We start from the raw sequence: 12,549 nt of genomic DNA, 5'->3' as shown, positions 1-12,549 counted from the left end.
ATTTTTACAGATGTATGATCTACATTTTATCAGTCTTTAGTTGCTGAGAATTTTCCTGCACGGCAGGAAATGCAAACGTGTAGTTTATTCAAGGTTTAAAAAGGCTTCTAAAGTTTGTAATTTCCATTTCAAATTTCAGACTTGATTTGCCCTAACGAAAAATGTATTAACCCCAACAAAAGAAATCCATGAATTATAATCCACATAATAATTCACATTTCCTGTTGCTGTAGGATCATTTTCCTGCTGTAGCAAACTGGCTGAAATGAAGATCATACATTTGTATGTACTGTCCAACAAGTTTTTAAAGACCTTGATTGTTTAATTAATTCTAACATTGAATTTGAATAATCTAATGTTAGAATTAATTAAACAACCAAGGTCTTTAAAAACTTGTTGGACAGTACATACAAATGTATGATCTTCATTTCAGCCAGTTTGCTACAGCAGGAAAATGATCCTACAGCAACAGGAAATGTGAATTATTATGTGGATTATAATTCATGGATTTCTTTTGTTGGGGTTAATACATTTTTCGTTAGGGCAAATCAAGTCTGAAATTTGAAATGGAAATTACAAACTTTAGAAGCCTTTTTAAACCTTGAATAAACTACACGTTTGCATTTCCTGCCGTGCAGGAAAATTCTCAGCAACTAAAGACTGATAAAATGTAGATCATACATCTGTAAAAATGAAATGCCTTTATGTTGTCTGACGGAGAAAGACATAAATGCATTTTATGGAGAGAAAAAAATGAAAACATTTGGAGGTTATTCTTTTACATGGTGTCATAGAAGATACACTGCATGACCAAAAGTATGTAGACACCTGCTTGTCAAACATCTCATTCCAAAATCATGGGCATTAATATGGAGTTGGTCCCCCCTTTGCTACTATAACAGCCTCTCCTCTTCTGGGAAGACTTTCCACTAGATGTTGGAACATGTGCTGTGGGGATTTGCTTCCATTCAGCCACAAGAGCATTAGTGAGGTCCGGCACTGATGTTGGGTGATTAGGCCTGGCTCTCAGTCGACATTCCAATTCATCCCAAAGGTGTTTGATGGGGTTGAGGTCAGGGCTCTGTGCAGGCCAGTCAAGTTCTTCTACACTGATCTCGACAAAACATTTCTGTGTGGACCTCAATTTGTGCACGGGGGCATTGTCATGCTGAAACAGGAAAGGGCCTTCCCCAAACTGTTGCCACAAAGTTGGAAGCACAGAATCATCCATGAAAAACAGCCCCAGACCATTATTCCTCCTCCACCAAACTTCAGAGGTGGCACTATGCATTGAGGCAGGTAGCGTTCTCCTGGCATCCACCAAACCCAGATTCGTCCGTCGGACTGCCAGATGGTGAAGCGTGATTCATCACTCCAGAGAACGCGTTCCCACTGCTCCAGAATCCAATGGCGGCTAGATTTACATCACTCCAGCCGACGCTTGGCATTGCGTATGGTGATCTTAGGCTTGAATCTCCCAACGAACAGTTATTGTGCTGATATTGCTTCCAGAGTCAGTTTCAAATAGCTAACATTAATACAAATCTCCCCCCCAAATTGCTTTGTTTTCTACTACGAGGGCTATAATTCTCCAGGGCTCATTTCTTTAGCATTTTGGAATGTTTTTCTAGATTCAGAACATAAAACAACATTTATAAAGTACACATTCTCTCTTAGGTCTAGCACAGCAAATACTTCAATAGTTTACACAATTATTGCAGAACATGGAGTAATATATTTTTCAAAACATTGACAAAAAAGGTTAGCAATAATGGACGGAGTTGACAGACACTGATGGAGGTGACAATAATTGTTAACATTTCGTTGGAATTCCCTTGAAAATCGCATGGAGTTGTCAATGGTTTTAGCGGAGCTGGGGGTCTCCTTGCCCCCCAGAAGGCAAATCGAACGTTCTGTACGTTTATTGATAACAACCTATTCTATTTTTCTTATTCGGCCCATCATCATGTGCACCAATTTGTCATGGCTATTGATCTGCATTCTCGGGATATCTGCGCTAGGGATAGAGTACACACAAACATATTATTCCCAAGTGTTTTGTTATTTGTTTTCTTTTCCAACCTCAGTTTTCCTATTGATGGAATCATTCTGGTGGTGAGAGAGCTCTATGCCTGAATTGGTATCTTACCTGGCATGGAAAAATACAGGAGATTTCAAATACGGATTTATCATGATAACTAGCCTATTATTTGGTATACAATATCATTTCCACCATCAAGGAGTATGTTGATCCTTTATTCATCTGTCACATTGAGAACATTTATTTTAAGGAAATGTAAGCACATAATGTCTGTCACGCCCTGACCTTAGAGAGCCTTTTTATGTCTCTATTTGGTTTGGTCAGGGTGTGATTTGGGGTGGGCATTCTATGTTGTGTTTTTCTATGTTTCTTTATTTCTATGTTTTGGCCGGGTATGGTTCTCAATCAGGGACAGCTGTCTATCATTGTCTCTGATTGGGAACCATGCTTAGGTAGCTCCTTTTCCCTCCTTTCAGTGTGGGTAGTTGTCTTTGTTTGTGGCACTATAGCCCTTAAGCTTCACGGTCGTTTTGTATGGTTAATTGTTTTGTTGGCGTCATTTTAAATAAAGGGAAAATGTACGCTCACCACGCTGCGCTTTGGTCCACTTCCTTTGACGGCAGTGACAATGTCATCAAATACACCTTTCACATTTCTCTGGATTAACATACTAATGCCATGGATGCCATTTCTGAATGAGGCAAAATCAGGATCCATACATTTTTAAAGGCACAATCTATATTTTCAACAGCCTGATCCTGCCACTTTGTCAGGTAAGATGAGGGATGGGGCCAGGAAACTACATACACTCAAATTCATAGACAGTGCTATGGATGCAAGGAGGAGGGACATTCCATGAGATTGACATGATCCCCACTGGGCACAGACGTCAATTCAACATAATTTAATTGAAATGACATGAAAACAACGTTGATTCAACCAGTGTGTGCCCAGTGGGTCAACTCTAAAAGCGTGTATACATCATCATAGTTTTCTACAGCTTCTACTCCCACAGTGGCAGTTCATCTTGTTGCACCAAATTTTAAACCTAGTTTTAAATTAATCCTTGTTAAATTAAATCCTTCCTCTAATCTAAATTTAGATTTCACTTTAAACCTAAATTAATTTTAAGCCTGTTGCTCAATGAATTAAAAAATATATATAAACATAGATTAGGGATTAATTCTAAACTGCCACTTGAGGTGGTAAAATGATAAAATGGCACCATGGGTGGTTGCACCAACATGGTTTAAATTGATCTAGGATTAGAGCTAATCTAGGTTTTGTAAATCTAGGTTTATAATTAATCAGAGATGTTGCACCACTTCATTTTAAATCTGGATCAGTAAATCTATGATTAACGGTTTTAAACTATGATTAGTGACATGTTACACCAATATATGAGATATTTTGTGAGTTGAAAGTAGCTAGCCTACTTGACAAATGAGGCCAAGTTGCTGTTCCTTGATAAAATAATAACAATGTAACGTTAGAACTACTGCAACTCCACCGTGAAAGGTTCTTGTGAGTTGGCTGACTTGAAATATAATCCTTTATTTACCAGTACTAGACAGATATCTCATTCGTTAGCTAACGTTAGCTACTGTAGCTAACTAGTTTATAAACAAAGCTAGCGAGCATAAAATATAATGTATTATTGTTATTACTTATTTAGGCATTTATTATTTGTCAGTTAGCCACCTGATCATGGCACGCCAAAGAAGTTCATATTTCTCCGTTTATGAAAAAAACCTCTTGTCCGAGCTGATGGAGGAATTTAGTAACGTACTGGAGGATAAAAGACAGACAACACGACTGTCAAAAAGAAGGAAGACACCTGGGCCATTTTTTTGCAACAGATTTAATGGATCGACACGGATTAAAGTGAAGAGGGACCCAAATCAGATGAAGGCGTGCTGGAAAAACGTAAAAGCAAAAGCCAAATGGGATGCAGAAGAGGAGAGGCGGGGGCTATTTCAGACCGGAGGGGGGCCTCCGTCCAAAGGAAACGATCCTCTCTCCCAGAAGTAATGCGAGATGATTCCCCAGCAGTTTTCCACGCTCCTTAACCCCTATGATGACGACGGACAACTCGACCCACCAATATTTAGTGAGAATAAATAACTAGTAAATATCAATGGCTATAATGCACGTTAAAACTAATGTTAACTAACTTCACTACAATGTTACCGTTATCAGGCCCGTCACAGCATGTACAACATGGGCGCGTAAATAGCCTACTAATAATGAGTTAATTTTCTTAATTTTCTTTCCTTTAGTTGAGCTGACACCCTGTGCCATGGAGAAACAGCAGTGCCTGGATCTTGCGCCAGCAGCAAAAACAGCAGACAGGCCAATCAAACACCCCAGAACTGACATGAACCAAGTACATATTAATGTTTTGGAGAAGGAGAGAGAGAGAAATCTACTGCAGATTGAGGTCCTGCATTTACAAAAAGAGCTACTGCAAATTCAGAAACAAACTCCTTCAGGGAATCAAATGCCTACTGTGTAAAGAATGCTGATCTGTTTATTTATTCAAGCAATTATTTATGAAAACAATGCTTTCCCAAGCAATTTGGTGTCCTCCAGTCTTGTTCCCACTCTTGTGTTCTGGTGCTTCCAGTTCCACCCTGTATGGTATTGAGAATAACAAAGTCTTAATAATACATTTGAATACAGATTGTACGTGTCGATCAAAATATAATTTTGCTTTTTACATGTTACCAATGTTACATTATACACACCTTAAGCTGCAAAATGGTTCTCAATCAAGGTTATCCTCACAACATTCCCATTTGCATTGGCAGCATGTTGCACCTGGCCATCTTCTTCATTCTCCTCAGGTAAGTCCTCCTCAGCCTCTTCAGATAGCTCGTCTTCTTGTCTCTCTCTTGTCAGAGTTATGCAGAACCGCCACTGCAATAATGATCGTCAGTGTAGTGTCCGTCTTTGTGCGGAGCCCCTCCTTTAGGCAGGGGAATCTTTTTTCCACACTCCAAAACTCTCAATGAGACCCCTTGCCAGGATATGAGAGGTGTTGTATTCTCTCTCTTCAGTTGTCTGGGGGTTTAAAAGGGGAGTCATAAGGTACCCACAACAGGCATAGCAATTGTCACCTAGTAGGTGGCCTTCATATGCTCCCCTTTCCAGCATTGCACACAGATGACTATTGACAAATATTCTGCTGTCATGGGTAGATCCTGGCCATCTAGCTATGATGTTGGTGAGCTGACCTTTGTCATCACAGACAGCCTGCACATTGACGGAGCAGTAACCTTTCCGATTACGGAATAGTTCTCCATTCTCACCACCAGGGTTGGGAATAGGAATGTGTGTACAGTCTATTGCCTCTAATACACCTGGGAATCTAGCTCTCCTGTAAAATCCAGCTGCTGTTTCCTCTGTAGGATTGAACCTTCCGTGCTGATTGTTCAGACCGGTAATAGCACTGGACACTCTGACTACATTCCTGCAGATGGTTCCCCATCCACCATCTGGAAACATCCAGTTGCATAGAACCACAGGGCCACCAGAAGCTGAAGAAGTGGGGGTACAGCCGCATTCCTATCACTCCCATGCTTAATGGTTGGTGCAACCTTTCTTTCCAGTTGCATTACAGAGTCCTTGGAGAAGCAGTATCTCCTTGAAAACTCATCATTATCATAAAACAGGATTCAACCTGTCTCTAATTACTTTCTGAGGAACTCTGTCATTTTGGTCTCTCCACGTTAGATATGCTGCCATTTTATCAGTTAAACCACCTCAAGTGGCAGTTTAGAATTAACCTACAATCTAAGTTGTTATGAATTTTTTTATTGAGCAACAGGCTTAAAATTAATCTAGGTTTAAAGTGAAAACCAAACTGAGATTAGAATAAGGATTTAATTTAACTAGGATTAATTTAAAACTAGGTTTACAATTTGGTGCAACAAGATTAAAAGATAAACCTTGATTTAACCCAGTTTAAGAGTTCATCCATGTTGGCGCAACCCACCCCATATCTACTGTGGAGAGACCAAAACGAGTTCCTCAGAGAATAATTAGAGACAGGTTGAATCCTGTTGAGTTTTATGATAATTAACTCATTATTAGTAGGCTATTTAGAGCAACACAGACTCAAAACGCCCCAAAACATGTGGATATTGTGGATACAAAGTGCATGGCAAACAGGGAAATTGCTCAGCTAAAGGCAAACAGTGTACTAAATGTGGAAAATAGAGAGCTGCAGAGCTTACCGTGGAAAAACAGTACACGTAGTAAGTGAAGATGAAATGTCAATCAAAGAGTCAAATGCTGATGAACTGTTTATTGATTCAGTGACAGAGAAAAGTCAAATATCAGAGACAGAGCAAGCCTTTGCTGACATTGAGATAGGAACACAGGGCACAGAGCTAAAGTTCAAACTAGACACTGGTGCACAAGTAAACATTATTCCTCTGAATAAGTACCGCAGCTTGACATCTGAGTGCGAGCTACAGCCCACCACGAGCAGACTGACTGGTTATGGTGGTGAACAGCTCCCAGTAAAAGGCACATGCACTTTCAAATGCAAATACAAGGAAAGTGACATGATGTTGGACTTTTATATTGTTGACACTAGAGCAGCTGCAGTGCTAGGTCTTAAAGCATGTTTAGACATGGACCTCATCAAGCTAGTTTTATCAGTGACAGCACCAGTAGAGACAGAACATGGACCTCATCAAGCTAGTTTTATTAGTGACAGCACCAGTAGAGACAGAAAATGTAATGGAGGAGTATGCTGATGTTTTTACAGGAATAGGATTATTCCCAGGAGAATGTACCATTCACCTTGACCCAGACGCAACCCCTGTGGTCTACCCACCGAGAAAGATTCCGCTTGCTCTCCGCGCCCGTCTGAAGAAAGAGTTGGAGAGCAGCGAGAAATCTGACATAGTCACCAAGGTTACAGAACCAACAGATTGGGTAAACGGAGCACGGTAATTCACTGTCATGGACGCCAGATCAGGCCACTGGGCTATCAAGCTCACAGAAGAGTAATCTAAGCTCACAACATTCAACACACCGTTTGGACGCTACAGGTTCGGTCGCCTGCCTTTTGGGATTATCTCAGCCCAAGACGAGTTTCAGCGAAAGATCGACGAAGTGTACGAAGGCCTCGACGGAGTTGTGGCAATTGTGGATGACATCCTTGTCTATGGTTGAACCAAAGAGGAGCACGACAGAAACCTCCTTGCGGTGCTGCAAAGGTCCCGCGAGAGAGGAGTCCGGCTCAACCCAGAGAAGAGCACAGTCAGTGCTACAGTGGTCAGCTACTTTGGACATCTTCTCACAGCGAATGGAATCAAGCCAGATCCACAGAAGATTTCAGCCATAAAAGAAATGGAGCCACCAAAAAACCATGTAGAGCTGGAAACAGTGCTTGGCATGGTCAACTACTTATCCAAGTTTGCACCCACCCTCTCCAATGCTAATGCACCCCTTCAGCTGCTAAAGCAGTCCAATGAGTTTCTCTGGGACAAGCAACACAACATTGCTTTCCAGAGAGTGAAAGACTTGATCACGAGAGAACCAGGACCAATCCTTGCCTACTATGACCCCAACAAAGAGCTCAGACTCCAAGTGGACGCGTCGAAGTATGGACTATGTTTAGTGCTACTGCAAGAAGGAAAGCCCATTGGCTACGCTTCCAAATCCCTCACAGACTGTGAAATCAACGCTCAAATCGAAAAGGAGCTCCACGTCATTCTGTTCGGATGTAAGCGTTTCCATCAGTACGTATATGGACGACAAGTCATTGTGGAATCCAACCACAAGCTCCTTAAGGCAATCATGAGGAAACCGCTAGTAGCAGCCCCGCCAAGGCTACAGAGAATGATCCTTCAACTACAAAAATACGACTTCACAATCACTCACCGTCCAGGCAAAGACATCCCTGTCGCAGACACACTCTCCAGGAAGTTTCTTACCTATAAGGACAGCAGCCTCAGTGAAGGCATGGACATGCAGGTGCACACTGTGTACAGCAACTTACCGGTTAGTGACACAAAACTGAAGAAGATCTGAGCTGAAACAGAAAAGGACTCACAACTCGCACAGATGAGGAAAGTCATACAGGATGGATGGCCTGAGTAGAGGTGAAAATGCCCTCAGAGCGTCTCAGAGTTCTGGAACCATCATGATGAACTATCACAGATCAACGGAATCATTTTCAAAAGAGAGAAACTCGTTATTCCTACCAGTCTCAGAGAAGAGAGTTTGACAAAGATCCATGCTGGACACATGGGCATGGAAAAGTGCAAACGGAGAGCACGGGACATTTTGTTTTGGCCCGGAATGTGCAAACAAATAGAGGACATTGTTGGTAAATGCGCCATCTGTCTTGAACGACGCCCCTCAAACACCAAAGAGCCAATGTTACCTCACTGTATCCCAGACAGACCCTGGCAGGTCATGGCAACCGATCTGTTCACCTGGAACAACGAGGACTACATCGTAACAGTGGACTACTACAGCAGATACTTCGAACTTGACAAACTTCACAGCACCACATCTACAGCTGTGATACACAAGCTGAAAGCAATCTTTGCAGGCATGGCATTGTAGAGACTTTAATACAAATCAAATGAGTGTGAATCCTTCATAAAAGCATGGGAGTTCACACGTCACCACAAGCCCACATTACCCTCAAAGTAATTGCCTTGCTGAAAAATCTGTGCAGATTGCTATATCACTCATGGACAAAGCAAAAGCAGACGAGAGACCCCTACCTTGAATACGGAAACACTCCAGTTGACAACTTCAAATCCCCAGCCCAGCTGTTGATGAGCCCCAGACTTCGCTCAATCCTTCCCAGCACCAACCGGCAGCTGCAACCTGAGGTCATCAGCTACAAGGAAAACGTGCACAGAGACAACAACAAAAGCGATACTACGACATGTCAGCTAGACCACTACCACCACTGATCGACGGAGAGTCAGTTAGAATCCAGGAGCATGGCTACTGGAAGCCAGCAGTCGTCATCCAGCCAGCTGACACTGAACGTTCATATCACGTCCGCACCGCAGAAGGAGCTGTGCACCGCCGCAATCGTTGTCACCTACTGAACACAAAAGAACAATACACTGACGAGATGAACTTTTTCCCTGAAAGAGAGCGTGATGGACTAAACACACACACAGCACAACATACACCATACTTAACTGCAACAACACAAGAACTGTTGACTGACACAGAAGCATGCTCAGCATCATATCACACAAGCTCAGGAAGAGAGGTCAAGCCCAGAGCTGTCCTAGACCTGTGACATGTCAAAGGGTGTAGGCAGATCGCTGCCCTAAAAGAGTTCCAGACTGTAAACTTGTTATTGAAAGTTGACTTGAAATGCTTTGGTATTGTATTTGTTTGAACTGTTAAGATTAAGATTGTTAAGAATTGTCATTGCTGCAGTAAAAGCTGAGTTTCTGAGAATCCCTTGTTCTAAAAGTAATCATTGTTTCAGGGTCTGTTATGTTGATTCAGTTGGTGCAGTATGCAATATAGATGGTTACTTATCTTGGGTTCAAACTACAGAGCATGTATTCAAAAGAAATGCTTAGAATATGTAAAACATTTTTATTTTTGTTTTAAAAGAAGGGAGATGTAATAGTCATATGTGTAAACATACTGAATTGTAATTGGATGCATTTTACCGCCATATCATACTGCGCTATGATTGGTTAAGCCCACCCAGGTGGTGAGGTCATGGTCAGTTGATCATGGTATGAGACACATAAACATGCCAGTTATAGCTAGCTAATAAAGAGCTACGTTAAGAAATATCCTGTCGTACTGCATTTTAATATTTTGTACAAAGCGTGTAAAACAAGACACTCGGCTTCAGAGGCAAGCCAGCAGTGGGATGCAGGGTGGTATGCTGCTACTGGCATACACCATATCATTGTGTGACTCCAAGTATATTTCTATTCATTTGCTATTTAAAGCAACAGTTTTTGTGACAAAACTTTTGGTAGAGTTGAAAATGTGCTGGAAAAACATTATTCGTTACATGAAAACGTAAGCGAAAAAGTATGTTTTGTGTGCAGTACGTCATTCTGCACTGATTTCTATCTGCAACAAGTCAGTTGCACACCACTAGTGTGAAAATGTGCATATTGTCTTTATGCAGATTTTAGAATATTCACATGAAAATCTGTGTTTGGCTCAGTTGGATGGACAGCTAGGGCAGCCCATGACAAAAGGTTACAAAAACATATAGTGATCTGAATATGTAACATTATGAATGTATGTATAATTTAAGCTTTTCTTCTCACAGTTCATCCAAAAGTGTCAGTCAGTAATTCTAGGTATCTTACTAGGTTGTTAAAGACTTAATTGGGAGAGATGTTTCTCAACCATTATGTTTTTTTTTGTTTGCTAACGGCTTTTTGATAAGTCTATACTAGCCAGTGAATCTTTCTTCGTCATTAACAAAAACATGTAGAAGAGCACATAAAATTAGCGTTAGAGGGGCCCTATTCTTACTTGTTGCTGTACCGTCAAGTGTACACACATCTATCTTTGATTGGATTTTACATCAGTAGAAAATGCCATATCTAATGGTGCAATATCTCATCTTCAAGTTTTAATGTCACATGCACTAGTACAGTGAAATGCCTTTCTTGCAAGCTCTAAACCCAACAATGTAATACTAAAAATAACATAAGGTAGATCAAAAACACATGAGAAATACAAATAAGAAATAAGATGAACACCAGAAAGTAAGTAAGCATACTATATCCAGGGTCAGTCAGTTCCCGTACCAAATTTATAATGTGCAGGGATACTGGAGTGACAGAGGTAGATACGTATAGGGTGGTGTGGGGGGGGGGGGGGGGGGGGGTGCAAATAGTCTGGGTAGCCATTTGACTAGATGTTCAGGAGTCTTATGGCTTGGGGGTAAAAGCTGTTTAGAAGCCTCTTGGACCTAGACTTGGCGCTCCGGTACCGCTTGCCGTGTGGTAGCAGAGAGAACAGTATATGACTAGGGTGGCTGGAGTCTTTGCCAATTTTTAGGGCCTTCCTCTGACATCGCCTGGTATAGTGGTCCTGGATGGCAGGAAGCTTGGCCCCGGTGATGTACTGGGCCGTTCGCACTACCCTCCGTAGTGCCTTGCGGTCGGAGGCCGAGCAGTTGCCATACCAGGCAGTGATGCAACCAGTCAGGATGCTCTCGATTGTGCAGCTGTAGAACCTTTTGAGGATCTGAGGACCCATGCCAAATCTTTTCAGTCTCCTGAGGAGGAATAGGTTTTGTCGTGCCCGCTTCACGACTGTCTTGGTGTGCTTGGACCATGTTAGTTTGTTGGTGATGTGGACACCAAGGAACTTGAAGCTCTCAACCTGCTCCACTGCAGCCCCGTCGATGAGAATGGGGGCGTGCTCGGTCCTCTTTTTCCTGTAGTCCACAATCATCTCCTTTGTCTTGATCACATTGAGGGAGAGGTTGTTGTCCTGGCTCCACACGGCCAGGTCTCTGACCTCCTCCCTATAGGCTGTCTCGTTGTTGTCGGTGTTCAGGCCTACCACTGTTGTGACATCGGCAAAATTAATGATGGTGTTGGAGTCGTGCCTGGCCGTGCAGTCATGAGTGAACAGGGAGTACAGGAGGGGGCTGAGCACGCACCCCTGAGGGGCCCCTATGTTGAGGATCAGCGTGGCGGATTTGTTGTTACCTACCCTTACCACCTGGAGGCGGCCTGTCAGGAAGTCCAGGATCCAGTTGCAGAGGGAGGTGTTTAGTCCCAGGGCCTTTTGCTTATTGATGAGCTTTGAGGGCACTATGGTGTTGAATGCTGAGCTGTAGTCAATGATTAGCATTCTCAAATAGGTGTTCCTTTTGTCCAGGTGGGAAAGGCCAGTGTGGAGTGCAATAGAGACTGGATCATCTGTGAATCTGTTGGGGCGGAATGCACATTGGAGTGGGTCTAGGGTTTCTGGGATGATTGTATTGATGTGAGCCATGACCAGCCTTTCAAAGCACTTCATGGCCACAGACGTGAGTGCTACGGGTCGGTAGTCATTTAGGCAGGTTACTTTAGTGTTCTTGGGCACAGGCACTATGGTGGGCTGCTTGAAACATGTTGGTATTACAGACTCGGACAGGGAGAGGTTGAAAATGTCAGTGAAGACACTTGCTAGTTGGTCAGCGCATGCCCGCAGTACACGTCCTGGTAATCCGTCTGGCCCTGCGGCCTTGTGAATGTTGACCTGTCTAAAGGTCTTAATCACATCGGCTGCGGAGAGCGTGATCACACAGTCTTCCGGTACAGCTAGTGCTCTCATGCATGTTTCAGTGTTATTTGCCTCGAAGCGAGCATAGAAGTAGTTTAGCTCGTCCGTAGGCTTGTGTCCCTGGGCAGCTCTCGGCTGTGCTTCCCTTTGTAGTCTGTAATGGTTTGCAGGCCCTGCCACATCCGACGAGCGTCAGAGTCGGTGTAGTACGACTCGATCTTAGTCCTCTATTGATGCTTTGCCTGTTTGATAAT

This window comes from Salvelinus namaycush, chromosome 20 (assembly GCF_016432855.1).
Source record: "Salvelinus namaycush isolate Seneca chromosome 20, SaNama_1.0, whole genome shotgun sequence".
NCBI classification, from domain to species: domain Eukaryota; kingdom Metazoa; phylum Chordata; class Actinopteri; order Salmoniformes; family Salmonidae; genus Salvelinus; species Salvelinus namaycush.
This window is presented reverse-complemented; position numbering follows the sequence as displayed.